Source organism: Pseudopodoces humilis, chromosome 23 (genome assembly GCF_049639895.1).
Source record: "Pseudopodoces humilis isolate 2021_Gansu_Grassland_sample_001 chromosome 23, ASM4963989v1, whole genome shotgun sequence".
NCBI lineage: Eukaryota > Metazoa > Chordata > Aves > Passeriformes > Paridae > Pseudopodoces > Pseudopodoces humilis.
The window spans coordinates 1,755,400-1,782,261 of record NC_142222.1 but is presented as its reverse complement, the minus strand read 5'-3'; the positions used below and the strand labels follow the sequence as shown (position 1 = coordinate 1,782,261).

At 45.7% G+C, this 26,862-nt stretch overlaps 1 long non-coding RNA gene across 1 annotated transcript; it reads left to right on the top strand.

Annotated features, from left to right (window-relative positions):
* Positions 1–1,016: 1,016 nt before the first annotated feature.
* On the top strand, positions 1,017–2,955 carry LOC148182621 (uncharacterized). Its single transcript, XR_015774433.1, has 3 exons — positions 1,017–1,130; positions 1,322–1,384; positions 2,757–2,955. It is a non-coding gene; the product is annotated as an uncharacterized LOC148182621 (long non-coding RNA).
* The last annotated feature ends 23,907 nt before the right edge of the window (positions 2,956–26,862 follow it).

Sequence of the window (26,862 nt, the reverse complement as noted above, 5' to 3'; positions counted from 1 at the left end):
TGTGCTGACAATTAAACAATCCTGCCCCGGCCAGGAGCAGTGGGAAGGCTCAAATGTGCTCCCAGGTTGGGGCCACGGTGCCCTGATCCCGTCACAGGCGCGGTGTCCCCGATGCCGAGTGACACGGCCATCGCCGGCGTCAGCCGCTGACACCCAGATGAGTTTGTCGGTTCCACGTAGCGTGATTGCCATCTCCTCCTCGCACAGCACGGGAGCCAAATTGAAGGAGAAAAGGTCAGAAAACCCTGGCCATCCTCTCTGTTTCTCCCAAATCACTCGGTGCCCTGGATGGAAATGAGGAATGACAGGTTCCCGTGGCACCTGGGCCGCAGGGAGGAGCGCTGCAGAGAGAGCAGCCTGTTAATAACAAGCTGCACACGGGCTGGGTGCTGCTCCTGGCACCTCACAGCACCAGAGGGACAGGGAAAAGCTCTTTATTATATGATTATTTGGTTATATAATATATTTATTATATAATATATGATTCTATGATTTATTATATGATTTATTATATGATTTATTATATGATTAGCGAGAGGTGCCCACCACCACCTCGCCCTGTGGAAAGGTTTGTGGGATGCACCACCCTCTGCTAAAAATCCTTGATGCACAGGGAGGTCAGCTGGGGAATGGATTCTTTTTTTTCTGTCTTCTCTTTCCATTTTGGTGCAGCAATGTGTCAGCTCAGGTCCAGGAGAATCTCAGCCTGAAAGTGCTTTTTGGTTGTTTGTTTGCTTTTTTGTTTCTTTCCCCTTTCTTTTCCCCATTCTTCACATATTTTTTTAGAGAAGGAACAGTATTGATAGCACCCATCCAATTGTTGGCCCCCTGCAGTTATCCCCTGTGTGAAGAGCACCTTACCTCAGTGCTTTCCAAGAGAAGTGTAATCACTTCGGGCTGTTTTGCACTGCTAATTGTTTTTCTATTTTTATGCAAATGTGAAAATCCTCATTTGATCCTTCTAGAAAATACTATTTTTACAACCAAGTGCTTTTATTTGGGTTTCAGGCAGGAAGTGCTGCTCTGAGAAGGTTGGAGAACATCACAAAAGAAAAAGGGGGAGATTCAGGATTTGCTACAGATCTTCAGGACCTCGTGGCAAAACGAGATGGGGAAAGAGATGATGACAGGTAGGGAAGGTGAGAAGTGGCTCAGGATTGTCCCTGTCGAGGCAGGTGAAATAACTCAGCTCTGTAATGCCTCAGCCAGCTGCAAAGCTGCCCAGAAAATTCATCTTTTCATAATATTTTTACTTACAGCTCTTCCCCAAGTCCCCATGGGATGTCTTTAATGGGGTGCATGGGATTTTTTTTCGTTCTAGTTTGTAGAAGAAAAACTTCACAGGAAACACGGGGAAACAACCCTCCCTTTTTCTGGTGGGCAAGTAAGTGCCAGTTTTTGTTCACCTCTATTTCTGTGTAAATGGGGTTGTTAGAAAGAGAGACTGTGCCTGGGGTATGCAGAGCCTCACCCGTCTCACAGACAAAACCCATCACGCCTGACAGCACGAATTCAATGATTTCACCACCTTTCCAGGCAGAGAGGAGAGCACAGAAATGAGAGAAAGAGAAATGCACACTGTCCAGGTGGAAACTGTTTTCCCAGCACTGTGATTATTCCTGGGAACTGAGAGCAGCTCAGTCTCCGTGGCAGGGCTGCTCCAGAGGCAGGAACTTTTCCAGCTGCTCGCCCTCCCCTCCCTGGGTGCTGCTGTTTCGGTACAGTTACAGATTTTAAGATAAGGTGCTTTTGTTTCCCAGTTGTGTCTGGGTCACTGTTTGGAACTGATATGACAGGCCTAAGGCTAGCAGAGAAATTTGTTACAAGTTCCCATTTCGGGAATGTGTCGCCAGTCAAATAGCCTATTTACTCTCTCGGGGATCTATTTTTAAAAGTTATTAGCAGATTACTGGTTTTCTATCAACCTCAGGCACCAATCTCCCAAAGATACTATTGTACTTTAATAAGGTGCATTTGATAATCCTCAGATAAATGCATTTGGAGTGAGGGAGAGGAGAGGGAGAAACTCTTGCACCTCAAGTAAGGGACACACAGGCCAGAAAAGGGTTAAATACACTCATGTTTCTAAATGGCTGAACTACTGTATGTTGTAGTTTTCAACTGCAAATCATCTTTAATAGCAGACATCACGGGATGGCTCATTACATTAAGCTATTTTTCATGCTATCTCCTGTAATATCCTTTAATCCAATGCGTTTCAAATCACCTCAGGCTAAAATAAGAGACATAGCGATGTAATAGCCTAGTGTATTAGTGGGTTAATTGCCCTGTTGTACTCTCTAGTAGATATCTCTGGAATGAGTTCTATATTAATTGTAAATTGCTTAATACATTTAACTCCTTGAGCAGCTTGGTGCTCTGCTCTGTCTTTGATGAAGAAGAAAACTTTGGAGTTGGGAATAGTTGGGATTTTTGGTGGTGGAGCCCGCAGGGTGCCCGGCCCTTCCCCACGAGCTCCGAGCACTCGCCTCATCCTCTGGCGCTTGGGGAGAGTCTAAAAGGCTAAAGGGAAATGATTCCTTTTTGTTCCTGGCAGGTGCCAAGTTCTGCAGCCTGCAGAGCCACAGCCCCTGGCTCAGAGGAGCTCAGAGGCAGCTCCCTGAGCCCAGGACCTGCCCAGGACCCCGGGCTGGCACTGCAGGACATTGTGCTCTGGCCATCCCTGAACTGGACAATCAGAGGAGGGGGAGAAAAAGGGGAAGGTTTAAATAATGCATAAGATTTTGTCTTGCCAGTGCCGTGGCCAGAAAGGGAAGATGGATGAAGTGCTGAGCAGCTCTGCCAGAGGATGCAGCAGTGGGTCACTGACACATACAGCTCACAAACTATCGCCCATAACGTGCAGCAGCTAGTTTTCTAAAATTACTTCTGCAGCACCAGGCAGATGTGTCTGCAGATTTGCAGTCACTTTTCTGAAGATTGGAACATAAGTGTCACTACCAGAGGGTAATGTCACTAATTTCTTTGGATTGCTCCCAGTGTACATCAGGGGGTTGCAAAAGGAACAGGCACGGTGGAGGTTGGAGAGGGTTGGATCATTTTCAGGTGAGCCATTCTTTATTCATTTCTTTTGGGACATTCTGCATTCTAAAACTCCTGGCAAAAAAATGTTAGTGGCAATATAAAGGAAAGGCACGGAGCAGGAATGCTGAAAAGCTTTTTGCTTTGAAACTTTAGAAGAAAATCTTCTCTGAATTGCCACCTTAAAGCCAGCAGGATGGTAGCAGTGGGGGAAAGGGCCTGAGGGTCAGTGTCTGAATTTAACCTGTGTGAGCCAAAGTCCCTTCCACCTGCTCTGGCCAGTGCAGCTCAGCCTGTTCCAGCACAACGTGGCCATGCAGCAGCACCTTGGCTGTGTTAGGGATCCCTCTCTTTACACCTGACATCAGTTATGTTTTATATATTAATGACAATATCACAAAGATGCCATTCAGGACACCTTCTGTAAAACTTTAAATATAATCCCAGATTCTGGTGCTTCTGATGGAGCAGCTCCTTGCAGCTGAATGGTTTCACAGAAGAGCTGCTTTGCTTCGGGTTTGTAACGGGGGGCTCAGACAGGTCTTTCCCATCCCTGACCTCCCTGAGCTTTACATGGAGAGTTTGGGATAAAAGAAATATCATCCCTCTGTTTTAAAACCTCAGGTATTTGGGAGAGAATGTGCATGAGAATTTCATAACTTGTGAAGGAAAATCCCTGTGAAAATAGGGAGACAGTTGGGCTTGGAAGGGAAGACACAATGTGCTTAGACTGCTGGAAAAAAATCCATCAAGTAATTCTCTACCTATAAAATAGGTGGTAATGCAACCTGAGCTTAATTTTGATGGCACACTGTACTTCATAACAGTGACAACACCTTAAAAATGTAATGAAAGGGCCTGATTTATTGCTGAAATAATCCATTTAGCACTCCAATAAATAAAAGGAGAAAATACAACCGATGTTTCGTCAGAAGGAGGGAAAAAAGAGAGAAAAATTGCAGTGTGTAGCAGTTTTCTGGAAATGCATCCAGAGTTTTGGGGTTGATTATTTTCCTGAAGACAAATATAAATTCCCAGTTAGATTTTAAGATTTAGAGCTGATGTCCACGCTGCATTCTCATGTACTTTAAGAGCGGCAGCCCTGTGACACGGGAACTGTGTTTGACTGACAAGGGGGAGGAGAAGGGGAGGAGAAAACACTGAAAAACCACTAACTTCCTGCCTTACAAATATTTGATTTTGAATATGCTCTGGTAGCCATTAGGAGGTGCAAAGCAAACATATTTTCCCCTCATGCCAAGTTTGTTTTAATAACATGAGGTTACTTCTGCAAATGTCAGCTCCACCCTCCTTTCTCCATTTCACTTGGCCCACAGTGGAGCCTGGCGGGTTTTACACTCCCTCTACATCACTTCTATTAATCTGTTTAATCTGCTCCAGGGCCTGGCAGTGGCAATGTCAGGAAAAGCAATAAAATGCTCCCGTGGCAGATGTCTGTATTGAGGTGTCCTGAGTGCTGTGCTGGGGAGCAGAGCTGCTGCTTCTCCAGAGGTGAGGAAAACTTCCCAAGGCAGAAACAGTCACTCAGCAGTGGACTGGGGGTTCTGGACTCTGACACCAAAGGTTTTAAGGCCATGAATGCTTCAGGGTGACCTAATTGTGACTTTTCAGCACCTGAAGGAGCTGACAATAAAGATGGAGAGAGACTTTGCAAGAGCCTGGAGTGACAGAACAAGAGGGAATGGCTTCCCTCTGATGGAGGTTTAGACTGGATATCAGGGAAAAGATCTGTTCCCATCTCCCAGCCCACACTCAGTGCTCACATCAGCCAGGGCTGCCCAGGGTTTCAGCCACCACTAAACCGAATGGGAATGAGCATGGATGAAAAAGATGAGGGGAGAAAAATCACTAAAATGCAGCCACGCTGCCCATTTGGGGATATCTTGCTTTGAGGCCTCGGAGCAGCCTTCCCTGGTGTCTCCATCCCTTGTGGCCTCGTGTCAGGCAGGAGGCTCAGGAATGGCCCCAAGTGCTGGTGTCCCACAGAGCCCTGGCCAGCCCTAATTGGCCTGTTTGTTTTGCAATAAGTGATTCCTGCCTGTCTTGGGGTGGATTGTTTTTCACACCATTAAATGAAGTTCTGCAGTATTGATCCCTGTTTTTCCAATTTGAAGCCTGAAAAGTGATGAAGACATTTTCTTGTTTTCTCATGTACTTTTCCCTCAGTTCATTTAGGTGACCTGTCTTTAGTTCCTTGCTCTGCTCGCTGTAATTGCTTCTTCAGAGTAATGTTACACGGTGAGCGTGGCACTGCAGCCGGGGGATGGCTTTATGGGAGCGATAAGGACAGCGGAACAGAACAGCATTTGACTCTGATAAGGGCAGGAGAACAGCACAGCCTTGCAGAAACAGATAAAGGATGTGACTTAGGCAAACAGAAGCCATGCAAAACACAAGGAGGAGCCCAGCCCAGCTCTGCAAGGCTGGCAAAGCAGGAGCTGTGCACAATGGTGATGATATTGTGCTCACTGAAAAGCAGGGCTTGAGGAACAGCCCCCTAAAAAGGGCACTGGGCATGAAAACCGACCCTAAAGAACCACCTAAGGACTCCTGCTAAGGGGTGTGACTATGTAAAACAGACAAATACACACGCATTGGTAAATGGGGATGGCTCATGAATATGATGATGGTGAATAATCAGGGGGTGTGATTAAAACGCTGTTACCTGGAGCGCTCGGCCGGAGGAGGGGATCTCTGAGAGCTCAGCACAATGGCTGCTTCCTAATACTCACAAATGTTAGAAATTTTCTACCTGGCTGATTCTGGTAGTGTGTTGAAGCCATCCTGCAATATTTACTGGGGAAGCTCTGTCACAAATGGCACCTCAATAGCAGCACCTCCTGCTGAAACCTTGGTGGAACAGAGCAGAGGGTGAGAGCAGGAGCCCCAGACAGCTCCGTCTCTTCAGGGTGCTCAGTATCTTGCTCAAGAGAAGGAAACATGGTGGAACATTGTCTTTGGACACATATTGTCATTCATGTCTTCTTTTCCTTTGTGAAGGATCTCAGTGCTCCAATGTTTGCATTAGATTTTTGTTTGGCATTAATGGGAGGGGTGGGTTTTTCTAGAAGAGGTCAGTGGAGTGTGTGCTGAACTCAGGTTTAATTAAGGAGGGAGCAGTGGTTGCTCCAACTCAGCCCCACTTGCAATTATTTAATGTGTGGGGTCTAAATGGAGCCCATGCACGCAGAGAAGTTTTCCAGTGGCTCTGGTAAGCTCCAGGCTTGTGGAATTTATTGATGAAAACCAGAAGTGCAGCGAAGCCTGGGAAAACCACGGGAGGTTGGGATTGCTCCCTGTTCCCACCGAGCCAAGCAGAGCCGGGGATGCTCCAGGTGGAGGAGGGAAGGCAGGAGCACTTGGCTGGCTCACCTCAGTGTGTGGGCAGGGACTGAATTCACAGTTTGAGTGGTGAAGTGTCTCACAGCAGCATCCTGGGTATCTCTGCACTCTCCAGGCTGCCTCCCCACGTGCCTGGATCAAGAGGGTAATGCACTACCCATAGTAAACAGCAAAAAATACACAAACGAGGAGGGTTCAATAATTTCCTTTCTTTTCCTCTCCAAATCCTTGGAAAAAACCTAAAAAATCAGGTGGTAATTTTCAGAAATGTTCAAATCTGCTCATTGCCTAATAGATTGGAAAGGATTTAGGGTTTAAAATTTTTTTTTTTCTTATTGTAAACTACCTTATGACAATTGGTGATAAAAGAGCTGAGCCTTTCAAAAATCCATTTTAATAAAACACCGTATGACCTCATAGATATGCATAGGATTTAGAAATAACATGGATTTTAATGAAGGTACTTGAAAGGTATGGTGCCATATTGCAATTTTATGGAAGATCTTAGATTAATGAAATTAAACGTGAACTGCATTGTTTAGATGATGAACTTAAGGTCATATCTGCAGCATTTGAAAGAGAAACCTTGAGTGGAGGGTGTAGAATCATTGATTTAGACCCTGGTAGACAGCTGAATAGCAAGCACTGAAGCATGAAGGTAAATTCCCATATTTCATTGTTAGAAGGTTAGCTGGTGGCTGCCAGCTTTTCAGTGATAATCACCAACCAATTCCACCCTGTTTCAAAAAAGACTTTGCCTTTGTGTGCTAAGACACTTTTAAAAACCATTACTGTTCAAAGCAGGGGCACACTGTTTAAAGGGAAGCTATTTCTGCAAAATGCAGGATGGCAATGAGTTGATGCTGTCCTTGGATAGTGATGCTATTAAGTTCATTAGGATCATCATCCATTTAAAATGCTTATAAGGAGAATTGCCACTGTTTTGCTGGAGACACCAGAGGTACCTCCTCCTGCAACCCCCAGTGATGTGTCATCAGTAATTAGCTCTCTTGCTTCCTTTAATTTTTGGGAAGACGAGGGCCCTTTCAGGTTTAAGTCCTGTCTCCATCCTCAGACACACGCAGGGAATAAATGCATGAACATGCACATGTCTTAAACTAATAGATGTGAATTTGTACAACAGGAAAATTGCAAGGGACGAAATCCTCAGGCCTTAAGAATAAGTGATAATAGAATGATACTGCCAATTACTGCTGGAGAACAGTGTTGTCACAGGGAACAGCTCCTGGAGATGGAAGGATGAGGGGTGGAGAAAAGATTCTCTTTCGACAGTTTGCTGTTAAAGGGAATTTGTCAGGGATGTTAAAATTAGATCTAAGTGGGCCAGATCCTCAGATGACATAAATCAGCCTGTAGACTTTAAACCCCGATTTGGCCACGTGCTCCTCTTTGTTCTTTTTCCAGCCTTTATTATCTGCATCCTCACCCTGCCTGGGTGCTGTTCAAGCCCCATTCTCTTTGTGCTGTCCCAGCCCTGCTGATGAGGAATATTGTAATATTTACAGGGAGCATTTATCTCCTGGAGTGGCCTGCTGGGGTGCAGGGCTCTAGCTGGGGACCAGAGGGAGCAAATCTGAAAAAGATGCTCTCAGGTGGGAACTGAGACTACAGTGTCTAATGTACTTCCTTGTATGTTCTCTTCCAGCCTGAATTTTTGGCCAGCTAAGCTAAACTGTGCCACGTGGTAAAACTGTGTGAAAGCTGCCAGTAAGGAAATTAAGTAAGAAATAGTGTTGGATAATGGCTGTAAATGCATTATGATCGCTCTTTTCATTAGAAACTTCCTTGTTTTCTCCCTGGTGTATACCACAAACAGCTTGCACATGATTTATCTGGGTGTGCTTGGGAAGGAGAGGCAAAGGGAATAAAGTCTTTGCCATGAGATGTTTTAAAAGGCAGTTGGGACACTCAGAGACATGATGCTTATTAAAATAAATGGAAGCTTTGTGTCTAAATCCCCTGGTCATCCTTGGAAGCCTTGTCCCTAATGTTTATCTTGCAGTAGTGTCCAAAAGGGGATTGATTGCACATCCCATTTCCAGGGTGTATGTCAGCAGCTGGACAGCAAAAAGGGGATCACACAGGGGCCAGGCCCAGCTCATGCCATGGTGTAAAGCTTGGAAATGGGGCAGAGCACTTTCTGGGAAACTCTCTATAGAAAACAAAGTCCAGGTTCCACAGAGAATGTGGCTCCTCTCTCCCATTTCCAGAGGTTTCTGCTCTGTGCTGCTCTTGGGGCTGGACAGACTCACCCTGCTGTGACCAGTTCTGCAGAGCTGATTTGCTGAGCTTTTAATGCATTCAGAACTTCTCACCCTGTTGTAAATCTTCACACAAATATTTTTTAATTTCTAAAAGAAAAAACTATTGGCATTGTCCACTTTGGAAATGCTGGCCCATTAAGTCTAAACAGGGAAGTTAGGGCATGTTAAATATCAATTGATTATAAAACCCATATTAATTGACGTTCAGCAGCCCTGCTAATGGAGAGGAGCTCATTACATAGCAGTTAACCCTCAATGCATATATATTAAATAATCAATTAGTATTTATTTAACATACAATAACCTCCCTGTTAGTGCTAAATTAAAAACCTCTTTACTGAGGCCTTGCAGAAAGCCCTGCACTGTGCTAACCTGGAGCCAGGAATTTGCATTAAGTGCTTCAATCTTTGTTACCTCTGGTGCCCCCAGGATGATTTTAAGATGTTAAGTGAAAGAGTGAAGGGGCTGTGCTTGTGGTGGTCACTTGGCCCTGCTGAGGAGGGGTCAGTGCCAAAAAGTTGGTGAGTTGCTGCCCATGTGGTCACAAGGAGATGCAGAGACCTGGCAGGTGATGGGTCAGAGGAAAACAGAGGGATTTGTACTCCAGTAAAAGACCTTTGAAGTAGAAGAAAAGTATTTTCGAATGGAAAAAGAAAGGAGAATGAGCAGACAGCAAGACAAGATAAAAGCAAAGAAGTGGCATGGTTGGGTAATAGAAACAGGGCAAACTGGGGAACTCTGAAAAGGAATAGTTGAACTAAATTGCCCAAAATGAGTCTCTCCTGTGTTATGTCCTGAGCTGCCATTTATATCTGTGTGGTGTATGGAATATTAGCAGGTGGATTCACTCCCATCTCTGTCTGGCCTGAGGTGTGACAAGGAGGGGGATAGAAGGGAGCTCTGCTGTTTTCCTGGAGCCTGGGTGAGTTTTATATTGGGGTCTAATAGGCCCAGACCCTATTTGGAGCTGAATTACATCACACACCTATGCAATAATCTCTTTTCTGGCGGGGGGAAGCTGGGAAATCAAGCAGCTCCTCCAAAAGTCAATTCTGGTACTCAAAATGGAGCCAGCTCAAGAAATTGTCATTGATCCACTTCTGAACTTGGAGCAAATTTCCATAAAAATAATCAGTTCCTCTCAGCTGCAGAGGCGTTAATGCCGTGTGTTTCACCGGGTGGGATGGGCAGGCTGGGAGAACAGGAGCTGAGCAGTGATTTGGGTTCGTTTTCCTCCTCTTCCCTGAGCCAGCTCTGAACAGGGAGTTACAGGGTGAGGGGGATGGGAGACTTGGCTGCTCTCTTTGCAACTTCTTGGCAAAAGGGAGTAGAAGACAGCAAGTTGTTTGGTCCATCCTTAGTAGGGCTTTAAAAAGCTTGATTAATTTAGGCTCCTGGGAATGCGGCTTGGCTGAAAACCCCTTGGAAACTCGGAAAAGCTCTGACAGTGGGGCAGCCAGGTCCAGGCTGGAGCAGGCAATGACAGCTCCATCTCAGAGGTGTGAAGAAGAGCAGGGACCCTGTGGAGCAGCCCTGATGGGATGGGGGGTTTCAGACATATGTGAAAGGGGGTGGGTGCCCCCCTTCCCTCACTGACCCCTCCAGAGGGAGAATCCTGTGGCAAAGGGAGACAAGGAGATCTGAGGCTGACAGAGATGGGGCAGGAACAGGTAAATAACCACGGATTTGAAACATCAGCAGGCAGTTTAATGAAGGGATAACCAAAATAAAACTGGAGATGAGTACAAATACCATCTGAAGGGTAATAATGAAGCTGATGGAAAAATTGCTTTAACCATTTTGGATCTCAGGAAGACCCAAATGTAATTTTACTGAGAAAATGTAATCACATTTCAGGCTTTTCAGCCCTGCCAAGGAGTGTAAGGCACGCACACATCAATGCTTGCTCTTCCTGAAGCTTGGGAGGATTTTGCTGTTGGCTGCTCACTATGGTAGAGAGAGACCTTGGAGGTCTTTTCCCTCCAAGGACAGCACCAGCTGTTTGAGCAAGTGATGGTCACCTGTATTCACAGGTATATGATGTATTTCTAGCACTTGCAATAAATTACTTCTTTTTCTCCTTACAGCTCCTGGAAACAGTCCCAGTGGCTGGACTATTCATCAGGGCTGCTACATCGCTGCTGCTGCAAAGAGGGAAGTACCTTTTTCTCTTCCTCTTTATTAGCATGTGCCATGGTGTGAGGCACGGCGCCGGGGAGGGAACCCCACCGTGAGCGGCACTGGGTAAACACAGCCGAGGTGACAGTGACAGTCCTCATCACAGAGTGTTAGCAATTCAAACAGCCACGTCAGTCAAGGAATTTGAGAGAAGGGAAAGCAAAAGGGAGAATGTGACAGTTTGCAAACACTCCGCCGCACGATTCTGTCGCAGGTGTGTTCATCCTGGAAGTGCCTTGGAGGAAATGCAAATGGAATTTGTGTTGGATGAGTCTGTGTGCAAGTGAGGACTGCTGGAGCTTTCTTGGGTGTGTAGAAATTTCTTCCTCTTGTAAACTGAGATAATCAAAGGGCTTTTGGAAAATTTCAGGAAATTATTCAGGCAGGGCAGTCTTTACTAATCTATTAAAAATAAGCAGAAGAAAGTAGTAAAACAGAAGCAGTGAAGCAAAAACAAGCCCCAAAACTCCACCAAGCAAAACCTGATTATTTTCCACAGTAAAATTTTGGGGTGTTTGAAATGTATTGACATTTCCTAAAATCACCAATTTAATCCCTTCACACTGTGGGGGAAATATCAAACCTAAGAAATTTAGGAAATTAGACTGAAGGTTTTCTATTACCCTGAAATTTTGCCTTAGAGAAATGATAACACAGATGGAATTTCCTTGGGAAATAATTGAGTAAAGGATGCTGAGGAATTATTTTAGTTAAACTGACTGCAATGCTAAAAATGAATCCTGGAGTGGGACAGTAAAGAAACTCATACTGGAATATTAATTCTGCTTCCAATCATCCAAGGAATTCAGTCACCGAAGTCAGGAGTGAATTCAGTCTGTCTGGTTTCCAGAGGCTTTAGGGAGGCCTTGCCAATACTATTCTTTCCTGCTGGATTTGTCTGCAGCTCTTCAAAGTTATTAGTGGAAATAATTTCCTCTCTGAAGAAGCAGCCACCTCTGTCCTGCTGGTCTGTCTCTGCTGTGGATTGCTCCCTCACACATCACATCTCCCCTGAGTCCCGGGGGGCAGCTGTGCCTGCAGGGTGTTGTTCAGCCCTTTACCCAATTATCCAGGCACAGAATACCCATCCCAAGCTAATCAGGAAGGACAATCTTCTCTGGGTGAAAACACTCTCTGAGGACTCACCTCTGCCGTGGCACCTTCAGGGAATGAAACCACTAATTATAGGAGAGGAGTGTTTGCATTATATACATGATGTTAAGAGCAACATTATCTACACGATGTTAAAAGCAGAAAGGGAGATCCTGGGGCTGAGAGCCCATCCCATGGCTTTGCTGTGCTCTTTCTGTGTGGGACTCTCCTCTTTGAAAATCCCAATCTAAACATGAGTGTGCAGAACTTTATCGAGTGTAAGAGTAAATAATTTCTATCTGCAAGGAATAATTCCTATCTGTAAGGAACAGGTAATTCATCTGTGTACCCCACTACAAATCCTCAGCCTGCAGGCACCAGGACAGAGTAAAACGATGCTTTGAGCTGTATCACCTCTATGATTTCTTGTCCTCCATCTCCATGGAGGGGTGGCTGGCAGTGCACGGCCCTGCTGACTTCAGCTCTCCAGAAGTTCCAGAGCTGTCTCACAGCACTTAACTGTGCATAAACATAACATAAACAGAACATAACATAAACTGTGCAGCCCAAGGAAGATGTTGCCTGTTTTCTGAAGCACAGGGTAAAATCCCCCCACGTATGTCCTCTATCTATTGCCTCTCTGGGCAGGGAAAACAGAAATGCCTTTCCCACCATTTTATTTATTGGCTTTCCTCTGTTTCCTGGGAAAATCCCTTTTTTCAGTACTTTTGTGTGTGCGTGTGAGCCTGTGTGGGGTAGGCGTGTGTGTGTGTGTTTAGGAGGTTAAAAAAAATTTCTTGCTGTCAGCAAGTGATGTTACAAACCTGCTCTGACAAGGCTGGTTGTATATTTACAGTTGGTGAGAGCGAAGGCTTCATCAATCTTCACGCTTTGAAAGGGACAGACCCGCTCCCATGAGCACCTGCTCCGGGAGAACAGCTGAACTGTGACTTTCCAGGGAGCTGGCTGTAAATTTTAGCCATTCCCCCCGCAGCCCACGCATGCTTGAGCTCTTTAACCTTCCCAGGCTGGCAGGAGTCCCAGCAATCAGTTTAGTGCAAAGACTGGGGTTCTTTTTAATTAACCTTTTGTTTCCCACTGCAGGTGTTTCAAAGTTTTCTTCATGTTAAGAAGGAAGAGGGGAGGAAAAAAAATATTGTTTGCAGAGGTGCATCCAGTTTTTCCATGCTTGGTGATCAAAGCGGATCAGCCTTTCTCAAGTTTCCCCTCTTGGATGTGTGTCTGTGCCAGCATCCGCTGGGAATTGGCATCAAGGCTTCCCTTTGGGCACCTGCAGAAAGCATTCCTGGGAGTGCACTGCCAGAAGAAAAGGGAAGAATTGCCCTGTTTGATCAATAGAAGTATTAGTAGGACAAGGACCTGTTGTATCGCTAAGAAAATTCATGTGTGGGAATTTATCACAAGGGAAAAAAATGCATTCAAGCCCCACTTAAAACAATAAAACATATCTTTGAGGGAAAGTTTCAGACTTTCCTGTATAAAGGAATAATGGTTTCTATAATTTAATAGGTGGTAAATTTGGTGAGGAGTGCCAGCAAATCCATTTCACATAATGATATTTTATCTCCCTGGGTATGGTCATTTTCATGAATGTCTTTTTATTGGTTCCCTTGTCCCACAAAGTGTCCAAGGTGGTGCTGCTCATCCTCAAACGCCGAGCACATACAGAGGCAGGGATGGCTGGAGAAAACTATTAATAATGGTGACACAAAAAATGGGCAGGAACTGTGTGACAGTTAAATGTGCTCCCTATAAATAAAGAACATTTCTATTTGACCCTCAGGGCTGTGGCTTTTCAGCACTTACTTTTGTAGGAGTTAAGGTGGTCACAGCTATTAAAAACTAGAGATAAGCTGCAAGGAAATTCAGGTGAGGATAACAGGGAAAAAAAAAAAGAGAGACAGGGTTTCCAAAGAAGATTTCACTGAAAGTTGCAGCTAGAAAAAAAAAAAACTTGAAATAGTCCTTGGTGAGGGATTTTGTTTACTTAGGCCAGGGCAATTTGCTTCTCAGGAAAAGCAGTGATTTATTCTCTTGGTATCTAATTGCAAATTCACAGAGGCAAACCTTTTCCTCATGCAACTCTGCTGAGATGGACAAGAACATTAGTTACAAAGGTTCACAGATTTTTAGAACCCTCACACTGTACATCAAATATAAACTAAAATTCACAGTTATGGTTTCATTCTGGCTGGTACTTTATGCTGACTAGAGGTAACAACCACAATCTGTGACTGCTACCACACAAAATAAACTGAGTTTCAGGAAAAGGAACTGAGAAATTTTTCTTGAGGGAAAAAGAAGCAGCAAGTTGGAAGAAAATCAGAATAAAATGGAAGAAAAGAGAAAATATACAAGAGTAGGTTTCCAAGAGGCAATATATGGTATTATATATGTGATATATGCACTTGGTATAAAATGCCCAGAGAAGCTGTGGCTGGCCCTGGTTGAACGGGGCTTGGAGCAACCTGGGATAGAGGAAGGTGTCCCTGCCGTGGCAGGGGTGGGATGAGATGGGCTTTAATGTCCCTCCCAACCCAAACCATTCTGTGATTCTGTGTTTCACAGTCAGCACAAGGTCTTTGCTGCCTTCGCTCTCATGTGCCATACATGTGTGGAATGAAAACTGTCTGAATTTTGTCTTTGACTTCTCCCACCTTGCATGGCTGGTTGCCTGCCTGGGAGATCTGCAGACCTGCCTGCCAGGAGGAACAAGGGTGTGCCAACATGTGGTCCTGGAACCGCAAATTCAGAATGAAGCAAGGAGCAAAAGAAGTGACAAGATGAGCCGCCATGGGAAATGAAGGGAAAACCATGAAAATGGTTATAATAAATAATAAGAAATGTAGCACGGGCCAAAGGAATAATAGATCAGCAGTGGGAAGATTCTAAAAGCTGCTGAGAGTTATTGATAGACATTGTTTAAGGAAAAGAGCATAAAAAAAGAAACCCCTGACAGTTTTGCCTTCATGATCACAAAGGCGGGTGGCAGGGCAGATGGCAAAGTGAAAGATAAATATCCTTTTGCATAAAGAAGAAATATTGAAGGAAACTGGGCAGAGGTGACGGAGAAATTAAGAGTGTTAAAAGACCCTGAAAGCATGTGGTCCATGTCAAACCTCCTTCAGGATTTTGAGCCAAGTCAGCAAAACGTATGAAAAATCTGTTGAGGGAAATGAGAACCTCTTTGAAGACCAGTAATGGAGAAATCCTACAAATGTCAAGCCCAAGGAAGCTTTCCAGAAAGGAAAGGTGGTGGTTCAGAAGAAGGTGCCTTGCATGGCCAGGAGGTCAAAGTGTGTTTTAATCTGGGGTTGTGCTGGAAAAATAGTTAAGAGAAGTTATGAGTTTAATTAAAGAAAACCATCAAGGATTTAAAAAAATTGGGATCTGTGCCAATAAATGGAGAACAAAACTGACAGCAGCTTTCTGAGGAATTAATGCAAATCACAGGCCAGGGAAAAGCCAAAAGATATAACTTCTGCTGTGGCAGGAAAGGTTGGATATAACACAGTGGGAAAATGTTATCTGGAGTAAGTGATGAGTGAGGGACATGGAAGTGGCTGATGGGCTCTTGCCACCGAGTTACTTGTGAGGATGCACTGGCTTGTGATTAGAGAAAATGTGATGCCAGAGAACTTCAGGATAAAGTGATTATTGAGGTGAATTTAACTGAGGGAAGCACAGGGACAAGAGGAAGGGAACAAACCCAACCAGGGTTTGAGGGCACCTGGCTTGGGTGGGGAAGCAGGGAGCAAAAATTCAACCCAAACATCGCTTGGCCAAGTGTCTGTGTTTCTGCAACAAGTTTCCATGAGAGATTTCTGACACACACACACACACACACACACGCTCCCTTAACAAAATAAAGTCTAAGCATTGTCAAAGTAGGTAAGTGCACATTGAAGAGCCACCACCAGATGTGACATGTTGGATTTTCCAGTGTGGGGAGGAGGGCAGGAACATGGCAGCGAAATGGAAAGGCTCTGGGGATGGTAAGATGATGAGTTTGTGGGGAAGGTGGGAAAGTGAAGAGTCTGCGGGAAAGGGACAGGTCTGTGGGTAAGTGAGGCATCTGTGGGGAAGGCGGAAAGATGTAGGATCTCCAGGAAAAGTGAAAGTCTGTGGGGAAAGCAGGAATGTGGAGAAGGAGGGGAAGCGGAGAGTCTGTGAGAAAGGTGGGAAGGGGACAGGCATGTGTGGAAGAAGGAGGGTCTGTGGGGATAGCAGGAAAGTGGGAAGGCGGAGGGTCTGTGGGGATGGTGGGAAGGCAGGAGAATGGCGGCTCTGGGGGATGGCAGGAAGGTGGAATGAGGAGGGTCTGTGGCGATGGCAGGAAAGCGAAGGGTCTGTGGGGAAGGTGGGAAGGCGGAGGATCTGTGGGGAAGGTGGGAAGGTGGAGGGTCTGTGGGGAAGGCGGAGGGTCTGTGGCGATGGCAGGAAGGCGGGAAGGCGGAGGGTCTGTGGGGATGGCGGGAGAGTGCCGGCTCTGTGGGGAAGAGGGGAAGGCGGAGGGTCTGTGGGGAAGGCGGGAGGGTCTGTGGGAATGGCAGGAAGGTGGGAAGGAGGAGGGTCTGTGGGAATGGCAGGAAGGTGGGAAGGAGGAGGGTCTGTGGGAATGGCGGGAAGGCGGGAGAGTGGCGGCTCTGTGGGAAGGAGGGGAAGGTGACGGGTCCCCGAGCAGAGCGGCCGCCATCCCCTCAGCCGAGCACCCTCCGTGCCCGGCTGAGCCGAAGTGGCCGCCGCCCGCCACTAGAGGCTGCTCCACACCTCATTAAATAAACACAAACCGCAATTAACGCGCGAGATCCCGGACGGGAAGGCTTTGACCTCCCGCTTCCCACACGCGAGAAAGATGCGGGACATCGCCAGGATCTGATCCCCGCAATGAGTTTGTGATGTGCAGCGGGAGTTCTGCTCAGCACTCCCGGGGCCTTTGCCAGGCAGAGCCCTGCAGAAAACCCATCTCCACAGGTGCCCCTTGCCCCCTCACGGAGAGGTTCGCAGAGGTTTTATTTGTGAGGTGAGTTCCTTTGTCTGGCAGGAACAGTGTTGGCCAGGCAGCACCCCAGAAATTAATTCCCTTTTGGAAAAAAACCCAACAAACGGCTCAGGGGTGAGACACTGAGGCAGCAGTGGCACTTGTGCCGCGCTCACCGTGCCAGGACCAACACAATTAGCACTGGATGTTCCTGTAACTTGCACCAAAAATTAATACCGGTGCTGCCACTCTCACAAAACAATGCACAACTTCATCCAAGCCTGCTGTCCTTGTCTGCCTGGCACCTCGGGCTGCTGCCAGGGAAGGTTTTGTAGGCTCTGCATCTATAGTGAGTAAATATCGGAGTTTTCACCTGCCACCTTCCTCCTCTCTCCAAAGCTCAGGCTCTATTTCTGTTCCCCCCACTGCCTTCTTTCGCCACCAACTACATCTTATTAGTTTGCAAAATTATAGCCTTGCTGTAAACCTGGAATTCTGAACTGAGGAGAGCCCCTAGCAGCAACACTCGTATTTTCATTTTGTATTTTTCACCAGTGATGTTCGTCCAGGGTTGGTTTTATTATTACTACTATTTTTTTTTAAAACACTGCTCTGGAAGGATAAAGCTGGAAAGCCCTATCTATTTCCTGGAAAAGCCAGTCTCTGTCTGTCAGTATCTGTCATGCTGTGTACACTGTGATTTAAAAACAGCTACAGCAATGCACAGACCAGGCTAGAGAAGGGATTTCTCTCACACTAATTCCCATATTCAGTGGCCCACAGTATTTCTTGTTTAGTCCCTGTACATGGGAAGGCTAAACAAGAAATAAACACTGAAGAAGTGACGGTATCCTCTTTTTGCACCCTGGGTTTTTTTTGCAGTGGTCATCAGCAGGGCCAGGAGATGCTTGTGGGTCCCTTCCAAGTCAGGATATTGTGGAATATTCCCCTTGTCTTCCTTTTCTCTGGTCTGGAAAACCCTTCTACAGCATTTGCTTGTTTTATAGTTTTTTATAGGACATGAAACTCTGGCATTTCATTGCTGCTCCATAATCAATGTTAATTCTCCTTTTATGATTTTAAAAATCTACAAGCTCTACTCTTCCAAACTCAGTAAAATGCCATTAGTGTGTCTTGGGGATGATCCTATTTTGTTTACAGATCCCTTGCTATTGTAAGCCTCTGTGTTTCAATGGTACAGTTACCAGAAAACAGATTAAAAATTAAACTAACATATTGCTTTGTTTATTTGTTTTTAATGAAAGCTGTTTTGCAATTAGCTCTTTATTTGATCAAAGATTGCCTCTGAATTAATTGTGTGGTTTTGCCCAGTCTATGATTCTTTCTCTGAGATAACTGGGTCAAGTTTTGTTTGTGTTGTGACCCACATAAACTTCATGGTAAACCACACTTAGTTCTCTTTCCTAGGACCAGAGCAGCACATGAAGATGTGCCCATAAATTAAATTAAAAGCACAACTGTTGTGTAGAGTTGATACCAGCATGTCTTACTTTTTGATGAGAATTTTCATCCCCTGCTCCAGCTGCCATTCCTCTTTGGGCTATGTGCTGGATGAACATTACAGGCTCTGGTAGAAGCAAGATGCTGCCCACAAATTGTGTGTGCTGCTTGTTGATATCCCTAACAATGCGTGTGTGCTGGAGAATCTCTGCTTTGGGCTTTCTCAGTTTGGGAACTCTTACAGCTATTTTTTAAATGCTGTTCTACCTTATTTTGCAGTGCTGTGCCAGGCTTCAGACCGTTCCTCTTCCAGCCTTCTCCATGTTTGTTTGCATCATGGGCTCCTTCCTCCCCACACAGCTTTGAAAAGGTGAGAACAGCTCCTGAGGCATGGCTGATCCCAGCTTTGGCCCAAACACTCATCACTACCAGAGGTCATTAAGAGCCCTGCACTTGATGTCCTCCCTGTGGCCCTGCTGTGGCCATTGTTACCAGGGTCACTGTCCAGTGCTGTCTTAGGGACCATCATTTAGGAGCAGTCTTCCCCAGCAGCTCTGTAAATAGGAGTCACAGCCTGGCCCTCTCTGCCAGGAGAGCTCAGCTCTCTGTAGGGATGGACAGAGCCACAGATTGGTGCAGATGTTTGAAGAGCTGTGCTAGGCAGAGATGAACCTGGCCCTGAGCTTCTCTCTAGGATGTTCCTTCAGCAGTTCCTAACAGGTTTTGTCCCCAGTCCTTCGTGCAGTGCCTTTGCCAGGTCCTGCGCTCCGTGGCGACGCAGCGAGGACGTTTTGCAGAGACAATGTCTGGCTTTGCAACCCTGCCTCTTAGGACACAGCCCCTAGGATGCCTCTTAGGCCCGTGGTTTGTATTGTTCTGTGTGAATTACAGGATGTGATGGTGGAAATCTGCTAGCTGGGATCTGACATGAATTGTTTGCTTTCTCAGGAAGCCTCACGTTTGTCCGTCGCCTTCCCCTTTGCACACACATCCCTGTGCCTGCGCTCGCTCAGACACACAGGGCTGCACCGTGCGGCAAATTGCTTATACACATGTAAGCAAATATCTTCTCAAATCATCTCTTATCGTCAAGTGGGGTGTGGTGCTTGTTGTTCAAGGGGTTGAGGTTGCCTTTCAATCTGCCAGGGCCAGCCTGACACCAAAAATAAACAGCATAAGCCTGGAATGGTTGTCACAAGGGGCAGAGAGAACTTGTCAGGCAGGAGTGTGTGAGCCGGCAAGATGATAATGTGGCATGACACTTCTGAAATGAGACACCGGTTGCCATGGTGAGGAGTCAGGAGGGACTATCTCTCCAGAGGCTGAAATAAAACATGCTTTAAATGATGTTTGATTAGAATTTAGATCATGTAACTGAGTGGCTGGACCCTTTTTTTTTTCCCTTCCTTTTTTTCCCCCCTCCCTTTACTTGTCATCGTCTGTGGCTGCTGGCAGAGTTCACTTTGGGAAGAAAGGGCTCGGGGTCCGGAGCAGCCCCAGCTGTAACCCCCCTCACTCCACCACTTCCAGCGTGCTGAGAGGTTACTTAGTTCCATGCCCAGTCAATTATGCTCCTTGCTAACTCTGCTTGCATTTTCCACTTGAGTCCATCATAGTTTAAACCAGTTAAAAATGATTCCCTCTGTTCTGAAAAACAGTTAATCAATAACACCCTGAGAATATTTCTTGCCTTCGTTTTCTTTCCCTGACCAGTCTACTCAGGGTATCCGTCACCTTGTTAATATATATTAAAAATGCAGCCCATGAAGGATTATACACAATATCCTTCTTGGAATTTTCATATTAAAGGTGGATGTGAATGTGTGCATATGTGACAGTCTGAGTGGTAAAAGGAACCTGAAGCACAAGGGACTGAGAGAATAATGCAAAACAATTGTCCTTGTGGTCTTGTAAATGGAATAGGATGTTTAAAAGTAATTTTGGCTTTGTTTGCAGTTTGAATGCAGCACAAACCCAAATGTATTTTTCATGTCTCTCCCAGCAGAAATGGACAATGAAGGAGCTGGTTCTGGGGGACAGAGCTTTCTTACTCTGCGGTGCCTTTTGGTCTATCACAATCTTGAAGTGGGTATCCAATGTCTGGATAAATCTGCTGGAAAACAATAGACAGCCAATTCCAGTGCCTGGATGAAGACAAAAACACCCATCAAAGAAGGACAAATGCATGAAGTTCTGCTAATTCCAAGATCACCTGAGGGCAAGTTTAGCTGGTGCTGATGCACACGCAGGGCTTTGCCAGGTGTCATCTGCAATCAGTTGTGAGTGTAAGGTGTTAAAATGCAAGGGATATTTTTTGTGTGGGTGCTGGAGTGAGCTGAGTTTGATGAGTCATTGTTGAGTGCACGTTGGAGAAGTCAATGCAGAGCAGGTGTTATTGGCAATTTTGGAGTGAAAGGCAGAAAGTCAATTGTGGAGACTCCACTACAGCCTACACGGCGTGGAGACACTTTGTACAACAGTAAAATTGCTAATGCCAATGAGGACATTGATACACACACACACACATTGCAAATGAGCTTCCCCTTTACCAGCACATTTCAATTGTGCCCATTTGCTTTGGTATTGAAACAGTTACACCAGGCCACTGAACATATGATTACGTTTTTCTCGCCTATTAAAATCCCTATACGAGCCCATGCTGATTAGAGATCCTATTGTGTGTATTTAGGGGGGAAAAAAGGCTCTGTAGTGGCTATGCATGAGACAGAGTGTGTTCTAGGAGCCAGAGGATGCCCTGTAATTTATGAGAGACAAAGAGGTACATTAGATATTGTTAGAATACATAATAATCCCCTGGCAATAATTTATTTGGCTTGCAAGGTTAGGATCTCCATAATTCTTGGTTGCACTCTAATGAAGACTGCTGATGCTGATTATATATTTTTGTGTACATTAGAGGTACCTGTGAATATATGGATACTGTTCTTGCCTCCTGCCACCTCACTACTCACAGAGCTGCCAGTGGGACTATATTGTGTGGTCCATTTGTCTAAATAGTCCAGGCAAGTGCATCAGCTGTATTGGCTTCTTGTCAGTGGTTCTCTGTAACTTTGGGCCATAAAATGATCCTCTGCAGGTTTCACCTGCTTTTCTCACGCTGTTAGGTCACCCCTGGCTCCAGGGTGACTGACACAAACATCATCAGGAAGAAAGGGGTTTCAATGGGACATGCTGTCCCTCTGCAAGTACAGACAAACCAGATTGATGTTCCCCTGGAAATTTTAAACTGGGAGCTCAAACCTGATTAATTTGTTGGTGGGATGGTGGGAGAGAAAAGAGTGGAGGAAATGGAAAATTCAAAACTTTCCTTCCCCCCAGAACTCTGTGACTTTTCATAAAAATTTTGCTCTGAAATCAGTTTATGATTCCACCTGTAAGGTCATTTCCAAGTGATTTATTACCATCTGACAGACCACTCTGGGATTTTTGGTGACACTACACAGGTCTTTTGAGCTTTATGTTCAAATTTAATGGTGGTCACTGCAGCCAGATGGATGAAAAATACCCATTCCTTCACCACGGTTTCTTGTACTGGCCTCAGGGATTAGAAAAGTAGGTCTTTTATTTAGTTACACTGTCAGCAGCAATTTGTATGTGAGTTCAATTGCTTGGTTTGGAGTTCAAATATTCCAGTCTGAATACAGCTGTGTGGGCTCATAAAGCATCCCGAAATCTGCTCTGCTCCGTGCCCCATGTCTGCATGGGGAATTGTGGTGGTCACTGCTGGGTGTAAACGCAGAGGATGAGGTGGAAGGAAAGCCAGGGAAGAAAAGAAATCCATTTTGATGGAACGAGAGGGAGAACTGGGAATTCATGGATGAGAACCTTGCTGAGGGCAGCACGGACCTTCCATGGCTGGGTGTGTTCTGTTCACATCCTCTTTAAGAATCATGGTAAGGAAAGGGTTAAAACTGTTTAACTATAGGGCTTTTTTTGTGCATATTAATTAGGCACTGCTCTGTTTTATCACTGTAGTGCTCTTTGTACAGCAGTTTTAAAAATGCTCTGAGTAATGTTTGCTATGCTTCCTGCAACCTAATCTGCCAAATAATTTAGGTTATCCATGCCACAGAATTGACTTAACACTGGCATAGAAATTAGCCCTGAAGTGCTGCAAGATCCCAGAGCTGCAGATTAGGGGTGTCTGATAAGAGCACAGGCCTATCATGATTTTATACAATATTTTCATGTAATGGTTCTTCTGGTTTTGAAGGCAGTCAGCATTTTGATCACGGAGATGCGTATTTGATCCTCACCACCAGAAAAGAGCCATTGGAAAAGCCACATTGGGCAGGCTGGGCTTTGCAAGGCTCCAGTATTAGACAGCAGATCCTTGCTGCAGAGCTGTGTCTGTGTCCTGGAGTCAGGCAAGGTCACTCACCATGGCAGTGACAGTAAAAAACCTAAAAGTTGTTTTTTTCCCCTTCCTGATTTCCCAGGTGGTGCAAGGCACTGTGGTTTCTCTGCAGTTGGGTGAGGTTCATCTGTTCAATCCACCTCTAGATCTCCATCTCCTGTTTCAGGGCAATATTCCATTCCATTAATTCCAACTTTTTTTTTTCTTTTTAGTGAATCTGCAGCAAACGTTGGTAGTGTGTCTCTTTGAGAGTGCCTGATTTTTGCATATGGCTGGCTGGAATTTACCTTTCCTGCTGAAGCTCAATGCATTTGGTCAGCTTCTGTGGTACAGGGTTCCACAGGATAATTAGGAATGAGCAGAGAAGAAGTGATCTGGAAATTATTATAATTATACACCTTCTTGAAGGACTTTCTATGGAAAGAGATTTTTTTTCTTTGAGCAGAGCATTAAAATCGACAAGATTCTTCCACAAGGAATTTTCTAAGTTTTTTTTTTCCATACTCTTGTCTTCCTTTCCTTTGGCCAAAGCACATACCATAACATTTGCATGTGCTGTTGCAGCACACAGCTCTTCTGATCCCACATCAGGTGTCAAATCTTTAATATGATTTCCTACATGTTTGACTAATCAATGCAGAACATCATCATGAAAGATAATTTTACCCTCTGGCACTTCAGGGACAGGATAATGAGGCCTGGTGTTTTCCATTTTTTATTCTTCCACAAGAATCTACATTTTTTAGTCCCAGCTAATTGATTTAAGTTCATGGAGGAAGGTTTTTTTCCCTTTTGCTTCCAGTATCTTGGATATTAATGGATTCTAGTGAGCTAGCAGAGCTGTGTGATCAGTGTGTTTAGAGATTCAATACACTGCCATTCTGACCTTTCAGAAGCCAAGGGAAAAACATCAGGCCCAGCATGTTGATCCCACGTGAACACTGAAATCTCAGGCAGCTTGGAGCTGCTTCAGCTGCCTGGAGAGAGGGGTTTTCTCCAGCAAGGGAGATTTGCTCTCAAATCATTTGCCAAACAGGAGGGAAGTTTCTCTCCCAACGCAGAGAGAAGTGGGAGATTGAATGCAGAGGTGGAAGGCAGAGGGGTGGAAACACTTTCAGAAGAGCTGGGGCACCCAAGCATTGCTCTGGAGAGCCTGGGCAGGGAGCATGGCATGGCAGGGTGAGGGGTGACCATGCAGCTTCTGCTCCCCTGGCTCCAGCAGGAGTCATTATCCTTTTTTGATAAAAAGGGGGTCAGGTTGTGCACTGATTGTCTGTGGAGCTGAAGGAATGGGACAAAGCCCTCTCCAGCAGGAGCTGGACTTTGTTCATCTCAGCAAAAATATTTCTTAGTCTAAATATCCTTCCCAGAGACAATGGGAGCTGTTGTTTACTGATATGACTGATCAAACGTTTCCCAACCACTGATATTATCTCTGTTGGCCATGGATCCACTAAATCCACTGGATGAGACCCAAAAAGAACTATGTGCCTGCTGCACCTGAGGCTCTAAAAGGTGTGAGTTAGATGTGTTTTTATGAATAACCCATACATTTCTTCAGTATTTTACTACCATTAAGTAGAGTTATTCTTGTATTATTGTTTTTTTTTTAGGGATGGCAGCAGCTTATGACAGATTTGTTTAGGGTTAGCCCTATACATAAATTAAGTGGCAGATAAAATTTAATTTTTCTTATAAGAAAAGCCTATAGCTCCTTAAATTGCTCATTTAACATCACTGAAAAGTAATACTCCACTTTAGAATGGACATGGTATTAACTTTAAAAGGCCTATTTAAAGTGACGGTTGTCAGTGAGTGAAAGCCAGATATGGTAATTTCGAGTTACAAATCAGAGTGAGGAAACTGGAGAATGGACAACCTTGTTAACACAAGCGCGACGGAGGAAGCACCGGGGTCAGAGTGCCAGCACGGAGAGGAATAAAGACACAGCACCAAAAATATGTCCTATAATTAGGGCAGCTGTAAGAGTCAAGGTTGAAGATTCTTCACCATGACATGTCTGATATAGAAAAAGTGATAGCCAAGAGTAATCACTTACAGGCACTGAGCCTTAAAGGAGCAGCACTACGTACCCTGGCTGGGGCAGGCCGGCCTGGGAGACAAAGAACGGGGGCACGGGGTGACTCTGAGCAGTGGGAGTGGGGAAGGGGGGGAGGGAGGAGCTGGAAATTTCAAGGGTCAACACTCAAAGGAACCAAAAATAGAAAAAATTGCTCACTCGGCAGAGATGTTTCTGATCATGGTGTGGAACAGTGGTGACTCAGAGAGCGGGGTGGGTTGTGCTGTGTTGGGGAGATTATTCTGGGTTCAGATCTGAGTGGATGAGCACAGAATTGCCTCTGGGGGGGCGCTGGGGGAGGACGGTGACAGGAGGAGCCTGGAAATGTGTGTTTGTAAATGGATGGACTCAGGTACACTGGGCAGTGGGAGAGCAGAGCTGGGGAAGGGACAGTTTGGTGGGCACACAACCACGGCCACTCAGGAGGCACAGAAAGGAGCCGGACTCCGAGCAGGCAGGGGCACACATCCCCTTGGATGGGCAGCAGAACGTGGGGTGCAGGGATCTTCCTCCAGCTCAGCCTCCCCCAGGGCTGGTACTGATGGAGGGGAGGGGTCTGGTCCAGACTCCCCAGGTCAGCCCTTCCTTTGGGTAGGCAGTGAAATTGGAGCTGGAGCCAGCGTGCGGCACATTCCAGCCTTCCTGTGGGAATTTTCATGGACACAGGGTGTGGATGCTGGAGAGGAGCAGGGAGCTTCCTCAGCATCCTGGCTGAGAGAAGCTGGTGTGACCTGACCCGTGGGCATTTGGGGAATGCTCTCTTGTCCTGGCTGCAATGCTCAGAGGAGCATCCCTGACAGACGGGTCAGAGTGGAGCAGGGGACAAGGAGACATTTCCATTAGTGAAGAATATCTCCGTATTCCAGTTTTCATGGGATCCCTTGGGATCTGTGGAAACCTTTCAGGCTTTGTGCCTCATCCATGACCCCCTTTGGCAACGGCTGTGTAAAAGCCCCAGGAGGCTGTCACAGGAGAAGCCATCTCCTCTTCTGCTGCCTTCTGCTGTATTTCCTCTGGGAACGATCCAGCCCAGGCAGTTAATGTGGAGTGACATGGGCACATGCTTTTCCTGCTCAGTCCCCACCTCCTCCATGGGATCCACTTGAAAGGATAAAGGAGATTCCGAGTGAACTAAGTCCCTTATCCCCAAACACTCTCTCTCTACATGAAAGGGTGTTCCCTGAGAACAGCTGTAACGTAGCTTAAGCCCCTTGCAGCTGAGCTGCCCTGTCCTTCACCGGGGAGCTGGAGCAGACACCGGGGGTCTCTGGGAGCCAGGCAGGGCTCACTCCTCAGCCCCACATTTCTGAACAACCCCCAGCAGCTCCTGGGACAAGCCCGTTCCTCACCTAGCCTGGATCCTTCCTCACAGTATTTAAAGGCTGGTAAGTAACAACGATGAGCCCTTAAGAGAAGGAATCTCTGACCTTGCTTTAGGCTACTGCCTCCCACTGCTATCCCAGATCTGGTTACCTGATATCCACTTTTCCCTGCCAGCTCATAGAGCCAAACCTTTCTTCAAGGGCAGGAGGATCAGCCTGCCCCTGTGGACGTCTCCAGCATCCATCCTCTGATCTGCAGTGTGCTCACCACAGGGTTCAGAGGCTGAAGGGAAGAAGGGCACTTCCTCCACACAAAAATTCCTGGCAACAGAGTCACTGTGGCACTGGACACAGTTTCCTGGAGGATCGAAGGCCAGGAGTCCTTCAGTCCCTTTGTCAGCCAGTTTATTTTGCCTTTGTCTTTGTCAACCTGTACTTGGGGATGCTAATTCGATTTTCCATTGAGAGGTGCGGATATCTATATTATTTTCCTAAAACTCCAGAGAATATTATAAATTTCTTTTTATTGCTTCCAGCCATGTTATTTAAAGTAATTAACCTTAATTTATAAATTTTTATATCAAACTGCCTTTTAACTTTTAGAACTGGCAGGAGAAGTCCATTTCCCAGGGCTCCTAATAGTTCTCCATTTAATCAAA